This window comes from Rhinolophus sinicus, chromosome 1, assembly GCF_057876585.1.
Source record: "Rhinolophus sinicus isolate RSI-liver-muscle chromosome 1, RSI-T2T, whole genome shotgun sequence".
NCBI lineage: Eukaryota > Metazoa > Chordata > Mammalia > Chiroptera > Rhinolophidae > Rhinolophus > Rhinolophus sinicus.
The window spans coordinates 167,433,016-167,451,848 of NC_142501.1; the positions used below are offsets into that span (position 1 = coordinate 167,433,016).

Genomic DNA, 18,833 nt, shown 5'->3' on the forward strand with positions numbered 1-18,833 from the left:
TAGTCTGATTTATGTTAAAAAAAAAATTCACAGTGGTAACTACTATTTGTGGAGAATGGGTTTCAGAAGAGCAAGGAAGAGGTAACGACAAGGTTGGAAGGCCAGTGTTACTCCAGATGAGACGAAAGGAGATGGACACTACTTCTAGCCAAAGGAAAGATCTAGAAGGCACAGCATACTCAAATTTTGGTATAGAATAAGCTTTGCATTGAAGAGCCTTAGAAAAAACACTTACTGTCCTTGAGAAGGTAAAAAGCTCACAGGATATTTTAGTTCACAAGTGATAAAGTATATTCATAGCTCAGACATTTCTGGGCTGAGCTACTCACTCGAAGAACTTGTCCTGCTTCTCCTTTATGATGTGGTTTCCATCAATATGCTTTTCATGCAAGGCACATGTAATATACTATACTTATTCAATTCTGTTAGTAACTCGCACAAAAACTTTTTTTTTAACATTCCCAGGGCAATGTATTCAAATTGATGCATGCCTTGTAAAGCCTTTGAGTTTTGCATTCTGGTGATCTTTTACAAAAGAATGTAAGAAATGGATGCTTAAATCAGACTTTGTTCCTCAGCAAGATCATTAGTAAGTGACGGATAAAATTTGAATACATTGTTAGGGTGGCTTTTATAGCACAAAAGAATATATTTATTTTTCTCAAGCACTGCTTTAATATTATGGCATGTTGAACATATTTATTTTATTCATTTTGATTAATTCTTCTGAACATTCCATAGGAGCCCCTTTTGTTTCTTTATGTTGTTCATCACAGTTTGTATTTTTTATTTATTGTTTTGTTTTGTTTCTTAACTGAAATGTAAGTTTTGTGAAAGCAAAATTGTATTGTTATGTTCTGTTCAAGGTTGGATCCCTAGGAACTCATATAGTTTTTGATACATAATAGATGCTCAAAAAATATTTGTTAGATAAATGGATGACTGAATGGACACTTGGAAACAAATTTTGATATTCTTATATCAAAACTCATTTCATGTATAACTATTTGCCCAGTGTTATATGCAGCAACATCTTCTATTTGAACCTCCCCTCTAACCTGCCTTATATTAAAGCAGGGTTTTTCAACTTCAGCACTATTGACATTAGAGACTGGGCAGTTCTTTGCTCTATGTGTGTTTTGTGTGTTGCAGGGTATTTGGCAGCATTCTTGGCCTCTACCCACTAGATGCCAGTGGCACCCCCATACAAAAACTTAATTTTATCCTTTAAGAATACTTTAGGTATAAAATAAAATATTCCTTATGTTTTTCAAAGGAGTCTTAAAAAGATAATTTGAATACTGAATATCTTTATTTTTAATACATAGACATTATGTGTGTTTCTGAGTAAGAACAAGGAAATCAATTAAAGTCTTTAAGATCTGCAGAATGTCATTAGTTTTCTGACTTTACAGCTAATGGTCAAATTGAAACCAAAATAGTCAGCAGTTATACAGTTCGGGTGGTATATATTAGAAAACTTGGTATAAGTAAGAGTGAAAAAGATGTATTCACTAATTTTTTATTTTTTTTAAATTTAATTTATTGGGATCACGTTGGTTAATAATATTATATAAATTTCAGGTGTAAATATTACAATTTGATATCTGTATACTTTATTAGCTTCCTTTCTTTACCATCTGTTGAGTTTCTGTATGCTAAAAACAAAATATAGGAAGGAGAAATGAAGAAAACAATACAATCACTCTTTTATTCTTTCATTTCATCTTTAACTTTTGATTTCATCCTGTGTTTCTGGCACTGTGCTAAGGGCTGGTGATACATTTATTAGATTACACTTATGGTTCATTAATGCATCTGCACTAACAGGGCTTATAGTTTGGTGTGGGAGATAGATATAAGTAAATTCATGTAAAATTGTAGCAGTTGTTGGAAAAGAAGTTCCTGAGGCTATGTGAATACTTAATCAGGAAATCTGACCCAAACCAGGAGGTCCAGGATATGTTCTTTCATTGAGGAAATTATATTGGAGTTTAGGTTTTAATGAATATGATGTAACTTGTGAAAAGAAGGTTGCAGGGGGCAGTGGTGGTAGCAGTCCATTCAAGAAGAAGGAACAGTATGTGAGCAAATTTTTTGGTGGGCTGCAATAGCAGGTGCAGGATGAGGGGTTAAATAATGTGAGAGGAGTTTGGCGAACTATAATGACAATGGAAAGCTCTCATGATGAAGTATAGGGTTCCCATTTGAAAGTGCACATGATCTGCAGATGGAAAAGGGCCTACAAAAAGGCTAGAGAAGATTCAGAAAGATTTCAGAGGTCTGGAACTGTGGAAGGTGGGTTAAACCAAAGAGGTGACAGTTGAGATGAAAACAATTGGATTGTCTCCAGACCATGCAAAGAATGAAAGTGAACAATACCCAAGAATAGATTAGATAGGGGATCATGAGAAGGAGATTGATAGCTACTGTGACCAGATAACTCTTGGTTCTATACTCTGAGAAATATCACATTGCAAGAGAACCAGCTTTTCTGTTTTGAAAATACACAGTTAGTTAGGTTGCTAGTGGTTGATGGCGAGGCCCTCTGAATCAACTAGGTATCCAATATAATTTTCATCTTCAAAGTGGAAACTTCCATTAGGAGACATTCTTATTGTTGAAGTTGCTGTGTGGTAATACATGAACAAAAAGGAGACGCATTTCCCAGTATTTTTAGAACTGCTAAAATGGTGGTATGCATCTTTGCGAATACTAGTAAGACATTTCAGTAAAAACATGTCCATTGGGCAGAATGCAGTCTGTAGAACAAGATGTTGCCTTAGACTACAAAAGCAGATGATGTCAAAATTGGATTGGAAATGAGATTTCCTGTTTTCCAGTAACAAGCTTAGATGACTCATGAGGTTTGAATGAGATGCTTGGAACCGGGGTGACTACAATGCTGTTTTCTGCATGTCAGATATACAGCTCCTTGCCCTCTTGCTTATTCTGCCTACTGCAGAAATCTCTAGCTGTCTGATACTTGGAAGGAAACAATGGTCATGTCACTTGAAGAAAATCTAGATAAGAGAAATCACTAAAGAGTTACCTGTGTTTTTACCAACAGATAAAATCCCTTTATTAAGATTAAATAAACTTGAAATGACATGATTGGAATTCATCTTCATAACCAGCAATAGGGCACATGACAAGATAAATTCTTTTGTGTGTTGGGACACTAAGCAGCCATTAAAGTGTTCTTGTAGATGAATAACTAATAAGAAGGAGAAAATGTTCATGATATTTTTAGTTTAAAAAATATATGTGTCATCCCACGATAAAATTTTGATTGTACTTAGATATATGGCTATAGCCGTTCACAAATACATACAAAGAACCAAGGCTGAAAGTACTCATGTCGAAGAGTTAACAGTATTCGTGTGTATTAGAATACAGGGAATTTTTATTTTATTCTTTTTCATATCTAGATTTTTCATGTTTTCTGTAACGAACACATTATTTTTGTTATCAGATAAAGTTATGAAAATAAGAGATTATTTTTTGCCTATCGAACTGGAAAATATATTTTAATTCTAAAATATTGGTAAAACTCCAGGGAGATATATTGTTAAAGAAATTTTAATCTCAACCAGCTTTCCCAGATGTTAGGTCTACGACATACCTCAGAACCTTAAAGTGTTTATACTCTTCCGCCAGCAATTCCACAGTAGGGGATTTATTCTAAGAAAATAATCATACAAGTTTAGAAATATTTATTTACATTATACTTCCAAGGCTTTGTTTGCAGTAAATAATTAGGAACAATAAAATATCTACAAATATGGGAAAGGTTAAATAAATTATATTACATTCATACCAAAAAAAGCTGTATGCTGTCATTTAAATTCATGTTTTATGAATACTCAATGAAGTGGAAAATGGTTATGGTTCATTGTTAAATTGTTTAAAGTGCAGGTATGAAGCAGTCTGTACACTAAAATCTCAACAGTAATGCATCATATACATGCACATGGTAAAAATGAAAATATATACAGAGGCATGTCATAGTTATTTTCCTAATCAATGAAATTACAGGGATTTAGGCTTTATTCTGTGTGTTTCGCTGTGCATTTCTAAATTTCTACAAAAAGCATACAAAAAGCATCAACAACAACAAAAGTACATTTCACTCGGAAAAGATTAGTAGGGAGAATAGGGTTTGGAATATGTGCTATAACCGAAGTGTTTATGGAGATTTCAATGGAGTCCTTTGACAATTATAGTTTATTTATAGTAGCTGGCCTCCTTCTCTTATTCTCCTTGGAACTCCTTAGGGACTGCTTGTCTCTCCCTTTCTCCGACAGGAGTTCTTTTCAAAGACTTTCAGGCTGATGAAAAATCATAATATTAATGTGGTGGGTAGTATTTTCAGTTAGTCAGATGAGGATGCAACAAAATTTGTTGAGAACTTACTATGTGCTAAACAACTTATGAAATATCTTCACTCTTTGGGACATCAGGCCTCAAATCGGCATTTAAGATTTCTGTAAGAAGAGCATAAGATATAGACTTCTAAGATCAAAATTTGAGTCTAGAGTCTATCACCAGTTAGCTTTGTAACTTGAGCAAGTCACATTCTTCTGAGACCTTACATTCATGCATTCATTCATTATTTATTCAACAAATATTGACTAAATATGACAGGAACTATTCCAAGCCTCAAGGATAACCCAGTGAACAAAACAAAGTCACTCTTCTCATTCTAGTAGAGTGAGACTGACAACATATAAATACATAATGTGCTGGATAGAATTAAAGGATTTGGTGAAAACTTAAAACAGGGAGGGGATAGGAGTGGCTGGAGATGGTTGCTGTTTTATAAAGAGTTGCTAAAGAAAGACTGATGAGATGACTTTTGAGAAAGTCTTGAATAATATGAGTGACAATAATAATATATGCCTTACCTCCTTCACTGGATTGTTAGAACTCTGTGAAAGGGCTTTGCAGATGTAGCAGGGTATCTTCAGTATCGCGCAGCTGTAGTTTTCTGTGAGTTCTATTGGCCTTTTGTAAGTCAGGGCCTGCATCCACTTCCTTCTACGTAGGGTCATTCTCCCTTTGGAGATGGAGTAGGCATTATAAGTAGATGGAATGAGAATAATAGAATCTCAGGGCCAGAACGGTCAGGCAATTTCCATTCTGCTTAAATAAAACTAATGAAATATAGATTACATCATTCCCTATAGAGAGCTGTGTACTCTACATCAACGCCCCTTTAAGTCCCTTTTAATTTAACCATAAAGATTCTCCAAAAGAAGTAAGAATTGGTCCCAAACACAAAAATCACACAATCTAATAGTTCACTGATATTGGTTCATCAGATATCACTAAAAATGTCACACATCAGTTGTATCTGTACCCCTTCTCTGACATCTTTAATAAATTGAATTCATTTTGATTTTTATAGATATTTCTCTGTGGATTTGTCTGTATTAATATATAACACAACCACCCTGGAATGAATATTAAATCATAGGGAAGGAAAAGGAAAGTTTCTGAAAACTCAAACATTAATTTTGATACTTCCTCATTCAGCCCAGGTGTTGGAGTCACGACCACATGGTGCCAAGTTTCCCAGGGTTTAGTTCTTCAGTCTTGTGTTTTCCCTCAGGTGTTGATGGGGCTCAAGTGAGACGGAATATGAGAGTATGGGATGCCTGGTGCTGGCTGCAGACCAACTCAAAGCTCTTGGGCTTGCTGTTTATACAGGTGTGCCTCTTACTGTCTGTGCATCTTCAGTTATAAAAAGGAAGCTATAAAACATGGCAGGAGTAGGGGGGAAGCTAAGAATGAAATGAAACATTCCAAACTATTTAAAGATGTCTTCTATTTAAGACCCTTTTATTTTGGTCTTTAACATATTGTATTACATTGTTTATAATGAATAAACAGAAAGTGTTCTAGTGTATGCTGAAACATGTGAATTGAGTTTAAGTAGGAAGGAAGAAAGGATTAAAACAAGGAGCAAGAATGAAGGAGGAAGGGAAGGGGGCTGTTGTAATATGTAGCACTTTGGGAAATAAATAAGATACATTAATATAGAATTTTAAAAATAATGCTAATTGGGTAATCCTTCCCTATTTTTGTCAATAGAGGCAACAGTATTGAGTGCTCTAGTCAGGACAAGTAGCCGGTTTATAATACGTTGACCCCTCTTTCCTTTGTGCCCTGCGCTGATGTCACATTTATAGCCTTCTCTCTGTGAGAAGTTTTGCATTTATTGTTTCCATATAAACATGTACTCAATAGTATTCATCTTTGTAGCCATATGTTCACTACAGCACCTGCATTATCGTACTCAATAAATAATCTTTGATATTAATTCATTAATATAATTAAGCCTGACGATTTTCTTCAGAGAGGCAGGATAGTGTGAAGGGATCGATTCCAGAGTCAGTTTGAACTGGCTCTTAAATCTACCACCTGTGTGACCTTGTTCCTTGACGTTTCTGTGGCTCTGATTTCCCATCTGTAAACTGAGAATAATAATATGGCCTACAGCAAAAGATTATTGTGATGATTGAATAATTTATGTATATAAGATGCTCAGACAAATGCTTAGAATATAACAAGTGGTAGAATAATCATTGCTATTACTTAATTAGGAATTGAGTAATGCTACACTCTGAAATGAAAATCCTATACAATTTTGTTAAATGTAGACTGAAGAACATGAATAGTTTATACTGGGTGCTGCCATCAACTGAATTTTCTCTTCATTGAGAAACTGTTGAACACTGTCTCCCAGTGGGAACAATGACATTATTTCTGTTCTAATCGAGAACACTTCCATTGTTTTAATCGAATTGATCCTCTTCTGCATTGCCTTCTGGGATAGCAGCGTTACTTTGTTTTAGGACCGAATTTTTTTTTGTCACTGCTTTTGCAAATGCTCCAAGTTCACTGTTGGTCCGATATTTATCAATTTCTAAGGAAAGTTTACTTTTAATATGTCCTGTAAAATACATGCCCTTACTTTATAAAAAAAATTTAACCTGGGAATGCTTTCACTTCTTCGCAAACATGAGTGTGTGTGTGTGTGTGTGTGTGTGTGTGCGCGCGCGCCTTCTTTGGTGCTCCCATTATAGCAATGGGGAAGGTGAACCAATGCATTCCCTTTGTGGAAGATGAGGACATTTTTGATTGGGTTATGAACTAGGAAAGAGATCCTTCATTACTTAGCACTATGGCACTTTCAGCATATATGCCATCAAACTGCACTTTATCTACAGTAGTTTCCATTATTTTTAGCCACTTCTCAACAGATATTTTTAGACTGCATAGTAATTGGGGCACAGGACAATTTAATGAGCATTGTTTATCTATGTGAACACCCTGAGGGCATGGACCAAATCTGAATCAATTTATTATTGCTTAGGTCTAGCAGAGTGTTTGCATTGGTGTGTTGAATTGAAGGGGTAACATAGAGTGCTGTGCTCTTATGCATGTATGCCTTAAAAAGCGCCCATGGGTTATTGAGCCCAAATTATCCATGTTAATGGATTTGGCTCAGTATCAACAGAAATAGATCAGATGCACAGGGTAAAGCTGAATTGGAATAATATCAGAACTCAGTCTCTCAAGCTGATTTACAGCCGATTTGGGGGAAAGAGGCATACTTGTTTCTCATATGTAGTAGTGACTTGCTATTATTGTGAACAGGTGTTTGCAGTTTCAGAGGTCTTGTGTGTACGTTAGTAGCTCCCATGGTTTCCACTGACATTCACCAGGAGTCTTACCGTCTCTTTCACTGTCTCTATAGGAACCGCTACCACAGTGCCTCAAATATGGTGGCTCTTACTGTTTTCTCTTGGAGAGTTATACAGCTGCAAAGCATGAACTTTGAAGTCAGTTTGACCTGGATTTGTCCAGGTTCTTGGTGTGGTGCTCTATGGGTATGAGAGAAATTCAGAAAGACTGCCTTTTAAAGCCATCAATTTATTCATCTAAAAATTATCATAATACTCAAACAGAGGATGCTCATTATTAAAGAAAATTGGAAACAGAACAAAGTGAACTGATTTTTAAAGAACCTAATTTCATAATAAATGACAAATGAGTTTTAGTAGGACTTTTTCTTGAAATACAGTTATACAAATGAGTGTATTTTATCTACTATGAAACAATTCATAATTGTAATTATGTGCTACTGCTATGTGGTAAGCTGGGAAGAATATTTGAATGGGGACTAATCTTATAGGTCAATGTATAAGTGAATATTTTGTATTATCAAAGTCTTGGCTGCCCAATGTGACCTTGTAGATGTAGGAACTTGGACAATACATTTTTAAATAAAAATGACTTACCTAAAGTTATTGTGCGGATAAACTAAAAATATGCACGGAACACATTTACCACAGTGTTGGACAAATGAAACTCATTGTGTGTGCGTCTCCACTGGATCCCAAGACAGTTATCCACCTAAGGAAAATGATGGGTTTAAGAAGTGTCTGCATTTTTATGGCTTTAGAAATTGTGTTTAACTCTTCCTCTTTTAAAAAACTGTTCGGTTAATGGAAACATTTGGATTCATTCATCAGCACTACAAAAACCAGTAACTCATTACCTGAGCTGTTTATTGATAATACCCCCCATACGCTCTCCCCCTCCTTCCATTACCTGATTCCTTCCTCTTGCCATGTTCTCTCCTAAGGAAAACAGTTCAGACGCATGAGTCTCTCTCAGAAAATGCAGCGTATGATTGGAAATTAAGATTATTCATGAGTCAATGGTTAAAGTCTGTTGAAAGTATGTACTGTCTACTTGTTGAAACTAGATGGGGTATGCAGGAAAAATGTGAGCACAACAACTTGCTTGTTTTCAAACTCTGGCTCTATGTGGCAGACACATCCTTTCACTCTTCATTGGGGTATTTAATTATAATCCTCTACTTGATCTGTTCTTTTCTCCAGGTTTTGCTATATTACTGGTGGGTATGTTGTAATTGGTTTCATGCTCCGGCAAGGAACCCTTCAAAAATAACTGGTACAAATAATTAGGGTTCTGTTTCTCCTTTGGTGGCTAGTCAGGCAAATATGTGGATAAATTGGGTTCTCGTTCATTACATTCATACACACACGCACACACGATGCAAGGGACAACATAGTAATTTCTAAACCCTCTTCTCAGGATGCAAAAATTGTATTTTAAGACCAGTGTACAGCAAGATGATCCAAGTAGCAAAATGCATAGTTTAATATTTAAATATTATTATATTTTATCTTTGAGGAACTAGTCTGAAGCTATGTATTAAAATGAATGTTCTGTGTCTTCTCTATTTAATATTATTTTAATTATGTAAACCAATTTAAAGTTAACCATGTCCTCACCACCCACATTTAACAGAATTAACCTTTTGCTATATTTTTTTCAGATGGCATTGTTTGTAAAGAAAGAAACTGTTATAAACATAGTGAAAGCTCTATTCTTTTCCCTCCTTTTCATGCTAGAGTTAACTATTCCTGAAGTTGGTATATTTAATGTCCATGCATGCCTTTCCACATTTTTACATATATGTATGTACATAAACAACATAAACTAAGTGTGTATTTTAAAAGTATAATAAACTTCATCATGGTCTATGACTCCTCTCCGAGTTTGCTTTTACCACTGAGCATTATGTTTTAAAGTTTTATCCATGTTGATACATTTAGTATCTAGTTCATTAATTTTAACTGCTTTATAATATTTTACTGCATGAAACCAGTCCTGTTATAAGATAGCTTAAATTATTGAATGCCTCCAAGTGTCAGGTATAACGGTAATTATTTGAATTGCTGAGCTTTTATATTTCTTGTAGCACTTTGGTAAATATATCTACCAGAAGCCTGCTCATTCTTCTAATATTCTAGGTGGAAACCTGCTCCCCTAAGTTCATGAGTTTGTCAGGCATCGTTTCTGTTTCCAAGTTGTCACAGGCAACATTTTTCTACCAAATATTTTACCACTACATGAAATTACTTCCTCTTTTTCTAGCCTCCTACAATATTTTATTGTCATGCCCCACCTGACCTGAAAGCCATTGCTACGTATATTGGGTTTTTGGCATAATAGTACCTTAATTCTAGGTACCAATTTCTCTATATATATGTTTTGCCAAAATGTTGCATAACAAACCATCATGATACTGAGTGTTCTACAATCATTCTTGGATTCACATTAGATTTTCACAGCTAGAGACTAGCTGCTCTAGTCTGGGCTTGGCTGGACTGGATTGCAAGCTGCAGGTCAGCCTGTTTTCCTCCTTGGACCATGGGTTAATTGGGGCTTGACCTTTTCTTGGGAATCACAGAAGCCCAAGAGAGAAAATTCAGTAACACAAGAACACACAAATCTCTGTTTGCTATTATCCCATTGTTTACAGCCTAAGGTCGATAGACAGGGAAAGGTACTCGCAGTTTCATGGCAAAGAATGTACAGAGAGAAGTAAAGAATTAAGAAAATTAATGCAATTGCCTGCAATGAGTAAGAATATCTTATTTTAATTGATTGCCTCTTGTGTGCTTGACACTGCAATACGTGTTTTACATACACCATCTCACATAATTCTCATGTCTCCAACGTGAAATGTATTATTATCTCCATTTTTCAAACCAGAAAGCAAAGACTCAGAAGAGGTAAGTGATTAGCTTAGTAAGTAGCAAAGCCAGGAATTGTATACGGATCTTTAGGTCTCCAGAATTATACTCTTTCTTCCGAAAACCGTACAACTTCAATTATAATTGCCTAAAATTTTAATATAAAAATTAGACATAGTCACAGTCATAGAATTTTAAATAAATAATCGTACTAATAAGTATGTCTGTATGTGTCCTTCAGAACCAGTCTATCCTCACTGCTTTTCTTGTGATAAACAAAAGAGACAAGTGTTATTACCCATTTGGGACAAAAGAAAATGAAGACAAGTAAGACAAATGGACCAGTCTTACGGTCAGACTACGAAGTCTGGATTTGCATTTTCTTCTTATGTTTTTAAGCATATATCAACTCCCTTTTCTTTAAAATGTCAGTGGCAAAACATATAATCAAATTATATTGATGAAATTGATGTGGAGTAGTAAAGAACCTGTCATCTCTATTCACAAAATAGTCTTCAGGAAGAAAACAGAAAAAAAAACCTTAGGCCCTCAGATTTCTTCTTTGATAGGAAAAGCAATGATCAGTGATATGTTATAAATGGGAAAGCACAACGCATGCTTCTGGAACTGGAGCATTGAGTGTTTATAGACAATGATCAGAGGAATCTGATAGTCACAAAGTACACCATGTTGGCTGCATGTTGCACTCTTTCCGGTGGAGGAGGTCATTTAAAATACAATACATAGAGGTCTTTGAGATTGATTTCATGTGCTGCAGAACTCCTGATCGATATGAATTGACATAATGTAGTAGACTACCCAATAGATACCTATATACCTATACTTCCTTGAAAAAAGATCCAAGCTCAGGAGGCCTAAACTGTACTGGATTTTAGGATTAGCTCCTGTGATAACCATTGTATATAAAAATGTCAGAATCAGTATTACAATTGTTATGATTTTTGAGAAAATGGTGGCAATATTGGGGATAAGAACTGCTGGGAAATAAAAAAAAAATACTGTTTTATTGTGTATTTTGACAAATATATATATATATATATATATATATATATATATATATATATATATTACCTGAATGAAATGTTTTTTTGGTTTTTTTTGTTTGTTTTTTTACGAGGAGGCATAAAAGTGCATGAGAAAATCAGAGAAACGTAACACTAATTCTAGAAAAAAATGAGGTATATTTCTTTATATTTTCTTAATAAACAAAAAAAAGGATGAGAATTGTCGTGCGGGGCGGCCTGCGGGGTCTCTGCTCCCGTTCCCCACATAAGAACGCAGGATAGGGTGAGGCCAAAAAGGAACACCCACGGAGCCGTAAGTAGGGGAGTCATACCACTATACTCTCGTTGGCGGCATCTGCCTTTCTGTAATCCGCTCTTGCCAGCTCAGCCACCATCTTCTTGCTAGCCCCCACTTTCTGCTAGCATAGCCACAGCAGTTATGTTAGTGGCCAATGGCTCACTGGTTACAGCTGATGGCCAACTAGCCACAGCTGATGGCCATTTACTACCTGAGCCAGCAGCTTTCTATGTGAGGCCGAGAGTCTGGAAACTGCACTTTGGGGCTCTGCCCCCACAAGAATATTCAATGCAAGCTACTTCATAACTGTCTGTGATACACTGAAGTAGAGGAAAATAAACAGGAGAGAACACTAAGATCTGTTTTGGGGAGATGGAGGAGAAATGGTAGACAAAGATTAGGAAAGGGTAGGAAAAGAAAAGATTAGTTCATCAATTTATTTTGCCAGGGCAGGCATGTTATTGCCTGATTTATGAAGCAGCTGAACATATTTCATTCTATCTCTTTAACAAGGGGGCAAACAACCTTATATAAGAAGGCAAATAACCATATGGAAAGCTACCATGGAGGACGTTTCAGGATAAAGTCCTAACGTCCAGTCATCTATATCCATAATCACTAAACCCTGACTCAATGTTGACCAGCTTTATTCTGATCAAACTAGGAGGCTACACTGTATTGCTTCTGGAATAGCCCTAATTTTCTCAGGGCCATCCATTCTGGGCAGTTCAGGAGCCAGCAAACAGATGGACTGATTCTGAGCCTAGGCACTAACCACGGAGCAAATCATACACATTTGCCCATTGCTCTCCATTATGTAATGCCCCAGGGTGAACTTTCCATCCCTTTAAAACGCTTAAATATCACATTTAGTCCTTTCGATAACATTATGTATTAGGAGATTAATCATCCTATGTAATCCTGTCATTATTAAAAATTGCTCATATATCTTATGACTAAACTAGGCCGTCAAAGAGTAACATAGATACTTATTAATAGATGGTCCTCTTTCCCATCACCACATTGTTTTTATTGAAATGAAATTCACCATGAGGTCACATGCCCATGTCTAGAAACAGAAGAGACCTGTGGAAATTAACTTGTCACTATGTTTATTGCAAGGATGTTGTCTATCACAGTGCAGTATTATTCTTGAAAACAACCCACAGAAGAAATTTCTCTTCATTAAGAGAATAGAGCGTGCTTTTTCTTTGCACCAGGGGTATATTTGCTTTATAAACACTGTCAATTTTCTAAAACACTTATCCCTCGTTTCAGGTTGAGCACACAGGTTTTAGGGCATGCAATATATATGCTCATCTTCCATGTTTCATTTTGTTTTCCTTTCCTCATTTGCCTTTCCCCTCAGCTTTCATACTTTTATTTACTTTCCTTTGCTGTAATCTGTAAAACATGTCTTAGTTTAAACCCTTCTTAAAACAAAGAAAGAAAAAATAATTTCATCATGGATTACTGGGAAAAATATTAATCACTGAAAGATTGATTTTCTTGCTATTCAGTAATTTAATGTGCAGCTCACCCGAGCAGAAGTAAATGAAGCTCACCAGGGTACCATTTTACAAGGGTTGCTGCTTATCTGGTCTGCTTATCCAGGTGCCAGAATCTTCTCCCTAGTTAGTCAACTTGAGATGTGTATGTATCATAGCTCATATCCATCTTTAAAATTGCTAGATGTTATCTTTGATAACAAAAACATTAACTGAGAATACATAAACTCATGGTGTAGAATTAACTCTGTTGTAATTATGAAATTTTTAAGCAAATGTAAACTTGAAGAGAGACCAGTGATTACACAGCTTTTAGTACTAATTGCTAATTAATAGTTAATGTGAGAATCCTTTTCACAAGGAATTGGTGAAAATCTTGGTCAGTTGAAAGTACCTATTTTATTAGTCAATAAATGTTTTTAATTCATGTAAACGTAGGAAAATATGTAGTCATTGAGAGTATCGTTTATATTATTTATCTTGGAAAAAATAATAATTAGAGTGTCTATTCCAAGACAATGTCTTTGACTGGATTTGGACAAAATCTAGTTTGTTTGTGTATTTGTGTTTCTGTGATGCTAGAAGGGTGTCTATTTGAATTGTCTGCCTCAGAGCAGATAAGACGCATGGAGCACTCAGTTTTAATAACCACAAACTGCTACCTTTAAAGAAAGAGACATTTTATGCCTTTTCTGCATCAGTGAGTTCTTCGTCTCATTTTCCAGCCTGAAAACTAAAGGCACAAAACTATATTCATCTAGCAGCTGAAAGGCATATTTAAAATAATGGATTTAAAGTTTTCTGAGCAACAGCTTTCCTGAAATTTCCAAGTAACTAATATTGTGATCGGAATGGCTGACAGGCAGTTATGTAAAGCCTAGTCTATGTGTTGTGAAGAATTTGTGGATTCTAGCTTTACTGAATTTTTTTGGTTTTCACAATGTTCCACCTTTCAGAAAAAAAAATATTAGTTTTAACAGTTTGTGATCATTTCTTATTATAACTCTCTTATTTATATTATAGATCCTTTGATATCTGAAGCCTCAAGATATCATTGGCTGCAATTCTCTTGTTGGTCATGACTTTGTGTAATTTACAATATGGCCTGGAAAAATAGATGATATAGAGGGTATTAAGTTACTTTTTTGTATTTGTGTCTTTTATTCCCAGTTTCCTGGGAATAAATAGGCTCTCTTCTTTACCTATTTGTATTTTTATTCCCTTTTAGAAATAAATTAAAATCATTTTCTCTAAATCCCAGATTATAAGGAGCAGACTTTTGTGTTTATTGACTTACCAATGTGCCAGAGGAAAACATAAGTTTTCATGTATCAACATGTATATAGCTTTTAAATATGTTAAGTTAAATACATCAATTTTCAAATACAATATTTGCATAGCTATATGTTAAGTATATCTATATATCATATATAAATCTATATATAAATCTATATATGGACATATAGATACAGTTAACATTTTCAAAGCAAAATTTTAAATGTTCAAAAGAGCTTACAGTGAAATATCTCCCTTCTTCTGTAGACAGCCCCAGTTACTACTTCCTTATGTATCCTTCCAGAGATATTCAGTGTACACATAGACATACATATACATGTATTTTCCCTCTTTTTTATAAAGATGCAGCAAACCACAGATTTTATTCTTTACCTTGTTTTCATTTCCGATAAAAATATATCTGTGTCGATTTATTTGTCTATCTATCTATCTGTCTGTCTATCATCTATCATCTATCTATTTAAACACAAAGACCTTCTTCATCATTTTTATAGCTGCTATGTAATATTCAGTTACATGACTGTATCCCAATTTATTTAATCAGCCTTTTCTTGATGCACATTTTGAGTATTTCCAGTCTTCTGCTATTGCAAATGATATTTCTGTGCCATTTCGCACATGTAAAACGTATTACTAAGATAAATTCCTAAAAATGGAAAGTAATTTGTAATTATGATAGATAATTGCAAATTTCCACCTTTGGGACATTTTTTATGCTATCAATAGCAATGTATATGAGTATCTTTTTATTCATATCCTCTCCGACATTGTGTGTTTTAATACTTTTTGTTTTTGGCAATATTGTGAAAAATTACTTTAAGATATTTTTTATATTTTTCTTTTTATAAACAAGATTAAGCATTTTTCATGTTTGTGCATTAGATTCCCTTTCTAAAAAATATTAGTTTTTACTTGATGTCTCAGAACATTGATTTTATTAAGAAAATGAGCCTGTGTGGTTGTATATGTGTGTGTGTGTACTATCACCACATGTATATATATATATATCTCTCTGAGAAAGAGGGACAGATATTGGTGGATTTTATAGAGTTAAAATTTTCACTTTTCTCTTTTTCTATGGATTCTGAATTTTGCATCCTCCTTGAGAAGGTCTTTTACACTCTGAGATTATTAAAACAAGTTTCCCATGGTTTCTTCTAGCACTTTTATGTTTTCTTTTTCACTTTAACTTCATTGATACATCAAGCATTTATTTTGGTGTAAGTAAGGTATGAGACTAGTTACTTTTGCATATTGATATTTCTATATAAAGTAAAGAGTAAGCTTATCTAATTGAGGGGAGGGGTGAACCCCATGACTCCTTTTATTGGAAATAAGTTAAAATTCTGGATTGATTTAGTGAAAATTGATGTCTTTATAATTTAAACATTTTGATCAAGACATATATCCCAGTTCCTTTTGGTATCTCCAAGTAATGTTTCAAAGTTTTATTCAAATAGATCTTCCAAATTTCAGGTTATATTTAATGTAGGTATTTCTTATTTTTGTTGCAATTTTATGGAGGGTCTTTCTTTTTTTAGCCATTGCTGGTGATGATTTATACTCGTATATGGATATTATTGATTATTTTAATTAATTTTGTAACAGCTGCCTTCATATATTTCCTTCTCATTTTTCATACATTTTCAGTTGGTTTCTTTGGATTTTGTAGGTAACCAATCATACTGCTCATTTTGCCTTCCCAACATAGTCAGTGCTAGCTAGCTTCTGAAATAAACACTAAATCTCAGTGAATTAACTAAATACAATTTTATTTTACAATATAATTCAATGCAGTGTGATGGGATCAGGTGGCTCCACTCAAGTAGTAATTCAGGGATATAGGCTTCTGTCTTCTATTTCCATCATCTTAGGGCAGTTGCTGCCATTTTTTTTTTTTTTTTTTCTGTTTAGGGCCAGACAGTGAATATTTTAAGCTTTGCTGATTATACATCTCTATCTCAGCTACTCAACTGTGGTAGCTGGAAACCAGCCATAGACAATACATGAAAAAATAAACATGGCTGTGCAATAACACCCAATTTATAACAGGAGTGGGGCAGGCAGATCTGGCCCATGAGCCACACAGTTTGCCAACCCCTGTTCATGGGCCTCAGGATTCTACACTAGCTTCTGTGTATCTAGCGGGCAGATGTGTGAAGAAAGCACCAGGATGACTTAGAATGTTTTTATTAGACAGACTTGGAATAAATAAGTATACCTCACTTCTCACGTTCTACTTTGTAGAACTCAATTATATGGCCTTACCTATTAGGAAATGTAGCTTATAAATGTTACCCAAGAAAAGTAACAAAAAATAGATATGGTGATCATCCAGCTAGTTTCTACTATACTTCTGATTGACAGCCTTTAGAGGAATTATTATTTATTTTGTATAGTGTCGTCATTACTAGAAAGTGAGACAATAGTGGTGATAGTGAAGATGCTTTTATTGTCCCTGATGTTAATGACCTGCTACAATTTGTCATTAATTTTGATTAGATTTAAGACTAAGATGTATTTTATCATGTTATGGAAGAATTCATATTCTTTGTATTTGTATTCTACAACAAATTTGCATTCCTATTGTTTATGGAAAGGTCTGTTTTGGTAAGTCCTATGAGCTAAGAATAGCTTTTATGTTTCTAAAGGATTGCGGAAATAAGCAAAGAATGTGAAACAGACACTGTATGTGGCCTACAAAGCCTAAAATATTTGATCTTTGATTCTTTTTTTTAAAAAAATAAAGTTTACTGCGGTGATAATTGTTAGTAAAGTTACATAAATTTCAGGTATACAATTCTGTAATACCTCATCTATATATCACATTGTGTGTTCACCACCCAGAGTCAGTTCTCCTTCCATCACCATACATTTGATCCTCTTTACCCTCATCTACCATCCCCCTTCTCCCTTACAAGTTTGTTGTCTCTTGCTCTAGAACAGTCCTACTCAAAGTGTAATCTAGAGACCAGTAGAATTAGCAACACCGAGAACTTCAGCACTGTTAACATTTTGGGCCGGATAATCCTTTGTTGCGGGCACTGTTCCGCATGTTGTCCGGTGTTTCGCAGCATGTCTGGCCTCTTCCTACCAGAAGCCAGTAGCACCCTCCCACACAGTCGCTACAACAAAAAATATCTCCAAACATTAACAAATGTCTTCTGGTTGGCAGGAGCGCCACCTGTTCAGTACCGCTGATTGGAAACTTGTTTGAAATACAAATTTATGTCCTCCTCCCAGACGTACTGAGTCAGCATCTCTGGAATTGGAGTCACTAGTCTGGGTCATAACAAGCTTTCCAGATGATTCTTATTTACACTAAAATGTGAGAACCTCTGCTGCAGAATAGTTTAAAGAACTTTGGAATCATCTGTTTCCTAAGGCCTTGGTAGAATTACTTGTATAACCACGAGTTGCTATTTCTAGGGTAGCGTTCTGACAGTATTACTTATATTTTCTAAATAAATTGAGTGGTTTAGATTTTTCTATCATTTCTGGTGACCTTTGATAAATTACATTATCTAGAATATGTATCACTTCATCCAAGTTTTAAAATGCATTTTCATAAAGTTGAGCTAAGTAATTTCTCATGAATCTTTTTTGTTACTTTATTTAACTAATGGTTTATTTTGTTGCTGTTTCTAATAATATCTAATAGTTTTATATGATAGGGTTTTCCTATTTCAGTTATTTTAACTTGTATTTGTATTCCTCAGTTTGACTTTCCCCAGGCTTTTATATTGTTCTTTTTCAAAGTTTTTTATATGTAATTGTTTATTTTAATTTTGTTAGCATAATATGAATATTTAAAGTAGAAATATTCTTCTAGACTCTAAAGGTGTCGCCCATGAGTTTTGCAAGGTAATTATTTTAATACTGACATTTAGCGATATAGTCTAAAATTTTAGTTTTGATTTTATCTTTGACTCATGTTTTTGAAAAGAAAATTTTTTAAATTTGTTTCTTGACTTTTTTTTCTTTCTCATTTTCTTTTTAATTTCTAGTTTTATTAAATGGTTATCAGAGAACACAATCAATGATTCTATTCTTTTGGAATATATTGAGGGTTTTGTGTAGTTGATCTTTTGTTTTTAGTAAATCTCTTGGGTTCAGCATATAGTTG

The 18,833-nt window shown here is 34.5% G+C and overlaps 1 protein-coding gene and 1 long non-coding RNA gene across 3 annotated transcripts in view; one reads left to right on the forward strand and one right to left on the reverse strand.

Annotated features, from left to right (window-relative positions):
- The window catches only part of ARHGAP24 (Rho GTPase activating protein 24), a 701,900-nt gene that overhangs the window by 370,275 nt on the left and 312,792 nt on the right, over positions 1 to 18,833 (forward strand). The gene's annotated exons all lie outside the window — the stretch shown is intronic.
- On the reverse strand, positions 3,523 to 5,027 carry LOC148759293 (uncharacterized). The gene is made up of 3 exons (XR_016018829.1): positions 4,908 to 5,027; positions 4,417 to 4,487; positions 3,523 to 4,331 (listed from the first exon to the last, which is right to left on the reverse strand). It is a non-coding gene; the product is annotated as an uncharacterized LOC148759293 (long non-coding RNA).